At 33.8% G+C, this 6381-nt stretch overlaps 1 pseudogene; it reads left to right on the forward strand.

Annotated features, from left to right (window-relative positions):
- Nucleotides 1–278: 278 nt before the first annotated feature.
- Nucleotides 279–1504, forward strand: LOC146885633 (uncharacterized; annotated as a pseudogene).
- Nucleotides 1505–6381: the final 4877 nt, after the last annotated feature.

Here is a 6381-nt window from a genome sequence, read left to right on the forward strand (position 1 = left end):
TTCAAATGAAGAAGAAAAGTTTGAAACAAATTGCCTTTGATTTGAGAGCACTACTACGTTGGAAGGAAGATGAAATAATTGCAAGGGAAAGGGAAAAACAAGAAAGAGATAGGTTTCATCAAATTTTAGATGAAGAGAGGAGGGGAACAAGAAAAATGGAAAGGTTGCATGAGAGGATGAGTAATAGGAGTCAACACTTGTACTCCCACACTCCAACACTAGTCACACACTATGAAGAAGAAGATAGTAGACTAGTTGACAACTTCTATCAACCTCCTCCTCCTCTAAGAAGAGAAAGAAGAGAGCCTAGGGAACCAAGAGCCATTAGAATAGAACTCTCTCACTTTTATGAGAAAGATGATGTTGAAGCTTATCTTGATTGGGAGATGAAGGTCGAGCAACTCTTTGCTTTCCATCAAGTTAGTGAAGAAAGGAAAGTGCCTCTTGTTACCCTAAGCTTTCAAGGGTATGCTATGTATTGGTGGACTTCTATAGTCCAAGAGAGGCTAAGAAGTAATAGACCTTCAATTGAATATTGGAATGATCTTAAGTCAGCCCTTAGGAGGAGACACATTCCCTCCTACTAGAATAGGGAGCTCATGAACAAGCTCCAAAGACTCCAACAAAGAAATATGTTTGTGGAATAATATAGACAAAAAATGGAGTTACTTATGATGAGGGCGGGAATAATTGGGGAAGAGTCCATTACCATTTCTAGATTCTTAAGTGGCTTAAACCTTGATATAAGAGATAGAGTTGAGCTTCTACCTTACCAAGATTTGAATGATTTGGTGCAAATATGCATTAAGGTAGAACAACAAAATTTGAGAAAATCTTTTTCAAAAAGAAATCAAGCTCAAACTAACTCTTACGTTAAGAAAGATTTTAAGAAAGAAGAGAAAAAGGAGGAGCCACTTAGGAATCTAGGAAAAGGTAAAGAGGGGAGTGCATCATCACACACTCGCACAAGTGAAATCAAATGTTTCAAATGTCTTGGTAGAGATCACATAGCATCTCAATGCCCCACCAAAAAGACTATGATTCTTAGGGGTGTTGATAGATATAGCAGCCAGGATGAAAATGAGAGTGAGAGTGGAAGTGAGGAATCCAACGAGTCTAATATAGAATATGCTCACCCTTGTGATGGGGACCTGTTAATGGTTAGAAGGATCCTCAACAATCAACCTAGTCCACAAGCACTAACACAAAGAGAGAACATATTTCACACAAGGTGTAAAATTTTGGAAAACACTTGTTCTCTAATTGTGGATAATGGCTCGTGTTGTAACTGTTGTAGTACTAGGTTGGTTGACAAGCTGTCTTTGATTGTATTACCTCATCCAAAACCTTACAAACTTCATTGGCTTATTGAAGATGGGGATTTGGCAGTCAATCATCAAGTAAAGGTCAAGTTTTCCATAGGGAAATATGAAGATAGTGTGCTATGTGATGTAGTACCTATGGAAGCTTGTCATATCTTATTAGGGAGACCTTGGCAATTTGATAAGAAAACCATGCACAATGGTCTCACCAACAAGATTACCTTTACTCACAAGGCTAAAAAGTTTGTTCTTCATCCTCTTTTGCCATCACAAATGGCTAAGGATCAACTTCAAATGATGAACAAAAGAGAAAAAGAGAAAGATGAGGACAAAAAAAAGTCCAAAAGATAAATAAAGATAGATTTCCTAAGAAAAGGAAGTCTAGATTTAGCCCTCGAGGTGATGGTCCCTTTAAAGTGCTAAAAAGAGTCAATGATAATGCGTATAGGCTAGAGTTTCCTGAAGGCTATGATGTGCATGCCACCTTTAATGTTGTTGACTTAATACCTTATGTAGATGGTATAGATGATGAGGCAGAGACTACAGATTTGAGGACAAATCCTTCTCAAGGGGGAGGGGATGATGAGATGCCTCGAGCCAAAGGACCTACAACAAGAGCCATGGCTAGGAGAATACAAGAGGAATGGGCCTTAAATGCGCATGCAAGGCCCAAGATGAACTTCACATGGGCCAAGGAAGATGTGAAGACCTAGCCTAGGAAATTTTGCTTGTAAATACTATATTAGGATTTTATTTTGGGCTTTGTATTTTGGGCCCAGTAGAATAGGGTTTTCCTTGGGCCATATATTGGGCCTTAGAAGAAATTGGGCTTTAGAAGTAATTTTGGACCAAAAAGGGGAATTGGGCCAAATAGGCCAAGAGTAGTGTGTCTACTCTAGAAAAGCCTAGAAGCTTCTCAAACTTGCTCTCCAAGGATGAGAGTTAGCTTCCCATGGTAAGACAAGTGTGACTTGCTTAGGTGGCAAGTCACACCTCCCACATACTCCTTTTTGGCTCCAAAATTCAACTTTCTAGACTCCTTTTTCCCTCCTTTTTTTGGAGACTCCTTGGTCTCATTTTAGCCTATAAATAGAAGGCTTAGGAGATGTATTTTTCAGCTTGAAATTAAGTAATGAATTGCTGCCCAAATTTGCGCATAAATCTCTTTTGAGCTGACCTTATAGTAAACTCTTCTCTAGTTTGCTCTAGTCTTCTTGCTTAGGAGTTGGCCTCACCTCTCTTATGAATCCTTTCACCTAAACCAAACCAAACACCTTAAGCTTCTTTCCTTCATGCTTCCGCATCCAACACCATCCATGGAGCCTTCATTCTTCGTGCAAGCTTCAATGGAGACAAGAAGAAGCCATCAGACGGAGTAGGGATCTCTTGGGAATTTATCACTGTTTTATTTTGTTGGACTATGGATCTATTGTAATAGTTTTTATGGACAATTATATTTGTAATACGGTATTGCCACGAATTATTTTTTTATATGTTTTGGCGCGTTGAAACTTAAGGATTTAAATATTTCTCGCGTTTGGGAAATTGTTGAATAATAAATGAGGTTGTTTTTATTAAATTTTTTTTTTTAATAAGTAATTTCCGACTAGGATGTTACATGGACCAACTGAATTTAGGATGAATATGTTGGAGATTATAGATTTAAGTTTGGGCTGTAAGCTGTTCAGAGTGCTTGAAATTATGTAGTGCGTGAGGTACTGGTGTGGCTCCTGGCGAAGATATTGGAACCTCCAGGCGATAGCTTGGAAACAGCGAGGTCTGTGCGAGTGGCGCCTGGCGGAGAGGGAGGTTCCGTCAGGCATAGCGTTAGAAGTAGAGGACTATTGGAGTGCGTATGCATGGCGGTGGAGGTTTTTCACCAAGCGGTACCTATAACTTTGAGTGGTTCTGATGTGCTTGGCGCTTGGCGGTACGCATCCCCCGCCAGGCGATTTTGCTACTGTATCTTCGGGTGGTTGATTTTGTATGCGTGATCTACAAGACTTTTGGTGATGCTCCAAAGGTGGGGTTGTTGGTGTTCCTTGAGTTGTGGCTCAGAATGTATCCCTTAAGTTGTGGCTCGGGATGGAGGTTAAAGCACGTGGTATTCCTTGAGTTGTGGCTCAGAATAACATCTCTTGAGTTGGGGCTCGGGATGGCGGATGAACACGAGGAACTCTTGAGTTGTGGCTCGGGTTGGCGAGTGATGTTGGTGTGAGTGTGCTGGTTGTGGCCAGTACGGATGGGTCCAGGTAGATTGCCCTCCTCAGTAGTTGACTGATGAGTTTGGTAGTCTTAGAACGTTACGAACTATGATCGTATTTGGGAACTCCACCTGGCATTACGATGTATGATCCGTAACATGGTTTCCTGCACGTGCCATATCGGTTGCGGCCTGGCAACAAGTCATCTTGAAATAATCACTAGAAGATGTAGAACACGAATAACCTGGTTGTGGCTAGGTGGTATGAATCAAAGGAATAGAAGTCCTTTGGAATGTTTGTGTAGTTTATATTGACATGTGGTATATGTGTATATATATTTGTATATGTTTTATCTATTAAGCTCGCCCTATTTGCTTGTGTTTGGTGATGATCGTGTACGCGGTACACGTAAGTAGATGATGTTGATACAGGTGGTTCTGATGAGACTTAGCCATGGAGCGGGGATAGCATGGGAGCTATAGATATATCTTTTGTTTTGGAAATAAATTGTAAACTCTTATGAGAGGTTTTTTTTTTATTTTTCGTTTTATAAACTATGGATTTTGGAATTTTATTTGGAAGTAATAAAGTTTTAAATTTCCCGTGCTTTATGGGAAATGAGGTATTATTAATTGCGATGTAATTATTGTTTTATCTATTTTATTTATTTTAAATCCGTAATATACTGACAGAATGTTACAGAGATGATGAATTCAAGTGGATTAGAGTGTGAAGCTTGTCTTTTTTACTTTAAGGGGATTAAAGGTGAAAGTGAGAGGATTTAGAGTAAATTTTGTTGAAGTTTGTGAGTGATTTGATGAATGTGATATATTAAAAATTATATTTAAAACAAGAAAAAACAAGATTTCCAAATTGTCTTTTATTTTGAATATGATTAGCAATTATCATTATAAAAGTTTGATTTATTGTAGAAAAAAATATTAATATATATAAATGAAAATAACATATTTCATTAAAAAATTATTTATAAAATAATGTAATAAAAAATTTTATAATTAATAATTACTTTTTAAACCTTATTTTATTACAATTTTAAAATTTTCGTTATTAATTATTTTTGTATAAATAATTTCAAAAGGCATATTTTTACATCATTTTCATAATTAAGCTCAAAAATTTATTTCGGACATAATAGTAATCTTTACATCACCCTCAAATCATTGCATAACAAAGATGATTGAAAAATGGAGAGGGAGATGATCAATTCAAGTGGATTAGAGTCTGAAGTTTATGTTGTTCACTTTTAGTAGATTCAAGTTGAAAGAGGGTGGTTTTAGAGTAAAGTTTGTTAAATTTGTGAGTGACTTGATGGTATGATAGATTAAAAATTATATTTAAATCAAGGAAATATAAGATTACCAAATTGTGCTTTATTTTAAAGATGGTTAATAATTATCATTGTATAAGTTTGATTTGTGGTAGAAAAAATATTATTATGTAAAAATGAAAATAAAATATTTTAATAAAAAAATATTTATAAAATAATGTAATAAAAAAATTTATAATTAATAATTACTTTTTAAACCTTATTTTTGAACAATTTTCAAATTTTCGTAGCTAATTTTTTTTGTAAAAATAATTTCAAAAGCCATATTTTTACATCATTTTCATAATTAAGGTGAAAAATAAATTGCGGACATAATTGTAATCTTTATATCACCCTCAAACCATTGCATAAAAGAGATGATTGAAAAATCGAAAAATTTTCATCTTCCTTCCGCTCTCTCTCTCCGTCAAGGTTGATTGGAGGGAGAGGGAGATGATGAATTCAAGTGGATTAGACGATTGTTTTAGAGTAAACTTTGTTAAAGTTTGTTAGTGATTTGATGGTGTGATAGATTAAAAATTATATTTAAATCAAGAAAAATAAGATTACAAAATTGTGCTTTATTTTAAAGATGGTTAAAATTATCATTGTATAAGTTTGATTTGTGGTAGAAAAAATATTATTATCTAAAAATGAAAATAAAATATTTTAATAAAAAAATATTTAAAAAATATTGTAATAAAAAAATCTATAATTTATAATTACTTTTTCAACCTTATTTTTGAACAATTTTCAAATTTTCTTTACTAATTATTTTTGTAAAAATATTTTCAAAAGTCATATTTTTACATCATTTTCATAAGTTGAAAAATAAATTGCGGACCTAATAGTAAACTTAATATCACCCTCAAACTATTGCAACACAGAGATGATTGAGAAATAGAAAAATTGCCATCTTCCTTCCCCTCTCTCCATCAAGGTTTATTGGAGGGAGATTGAGATGATGAATTCAAGTGGATTAGAGTGTGAAGTTTGTGAGTGATTTAATGGATGTGATAGATTAAAAATTATATTTAAATCCACGAAAAACAAGATTACCAAATTGTGCTTTATTTTAAAAATAGTTAAAAATTATCATTGTATAAGTTTGATTTGTGGTAGAAAAAATATTATTATGTAAAAATGAAAATAAAATATTTTAATAAAAAAATATTTATAAAATAATGTAATAAAAATTTTATAACTAATAATTACTTTTTAAACCTTATTTTAGAAAAATTTTCAAATTTTAGTTATTAATTGTGTTTGTAAAAATAAAAAATTCAAAACTCATATTTTTACATCATTTTAATAATTAAGTTGAAAAATAAATGGCGGACAAAATTGTAATCTTTATATCACTCTCAAATCATTGCATAATAAAGATGATTGAAAAATAGTGTAATTTTCATCTTCCTTCCCCTCTCTCCGTTAAGGTTGATTGGAAGGAGAGAGATGATCTATTCAAGTGGATTAGAGTATAAAGTTTGTATTGTTCACTTTAGGTGGATTAAAGGTGAAAGAGGGT

Source organism: Vigna unguiculata, chromosome 6, assembly GCF_037176805.1.
Source record: "Vigna unguiculata cultivar grain cowpea cultivar isolate G323 ecotype 2 chromosome 6, ASM3717680v1, whole genome shotgun sequence".
NCBI lineage: Eukaryota > Viridiplantae > Streptophyta > Magnoliopsida > Fabales > Fabaceae > Vigna > Vigna unguiculata.